We start from the raw sequence: 871 nt of genomic DNA, 5'->3' as shown, positions 1-871 counted from the left end.
GATACTTATACCGACATGTGCTCAAACCATAAATCCTTTCTGATGGCATGATTACACATGATATTTCACAAAGTAATGCTTATACAAAGAGGCCTTGCAATTTCCTCACCCATACTAACCAAGTTCAGCTATTAATAGCGAGTTCATACATTACAGTGTGGTAACAATGTAAAGCTTAGAGGTAGCAAATTTCAATGCATCTGAAACTCCTCAATATAATATGCAAATATAGTAGAATATATATCAAATCTATGAAGGTATAGTGCAAGAGAAGATGAAACTGTGACTATATGACATGTTGTTTTGACAATATAGGTCTCAAAACTTGTGTCCTTTAGGAATTGATCTCGAAGACATACCTATTGTCACCAATCCAAGTTGTCGAGTCCTTTTTAATCCAACCATAAGCATCTTTATCTTCTTCTTCCCAAGCTTCCATTATAACCCGCTTAGTCTTTTCCCAGCTCTCCAATATTCCATCAACAGTCAATCACTCTGCAACCTTAATTCAACAAATGCAATCAATCATCACACTGTATGTACAAATACACAAAGGATCTCTTAATCCAAGAGCTAAGTCAAGTGAAGGTTTCTTTTTATAAGCATTCACACTCACTGAAGATTACTAATAGTAGCCAAAGTAGAAGTTTTTCATAGCCGGTTTCCACCACACGTATGATCTACAGACACCACCTCATGAGTCTTAAAAATGAATTCGAAGCTTCAAATTCTTTCATAGTCAGATACTGAGATATCAACAGATAGATTGAAGCTGAAAAAAGTGAAACATATATGGGCCATCACCAAACTTTTCACACGGTTCATCCGTGAACTCACAATTTTCTATAATTCATCATGTTGGACAAAAAAA

General features: G+C 35.4%; 1 long non-coding RNA gene across 1 annotated transcript; it reads right to left on the bottom strand.

Annotated features, from left to right (window-relative positions):
• Nucleotides 1–271: 271 nt before the first annotated feature.
• LOC106322031 lies at nt 272–865 on the bottom strand. Its single transcript, XR_001266197.1, has 2 exons — nt 617–865; nt 272–502 (listed from the first exon to the last, which is right to left on the bottom strand). It is a non-coding gene; the product is annotated as an uncharacterized LOC106322031 (long non-coding RNA).
• Between the last annotated feature and the right edge of the window lie 6 nt (nt 866–871).

This window comes from Brassica oleracea, unplaced genomic scaffold (genome assembly GCF_000695525.1).
Source record: "Brassica oleracea var. oleracea cultivar TO1000 unplaced genomic scaffold, BOL UnpScaffold05170, whole genome shotgun sequence".
Taxonomy (NCBI): Eukaryota; Viridiplantae; Streptophyta; class Magnoliopsida; order Brassicales; family Brassicaceae; genus Brassica; species Brassica oleracea.
Note: the sequence above shows the minus strand (reverse complement) of the source record. Positions and strands in the feature narration are given on the sequence as shown.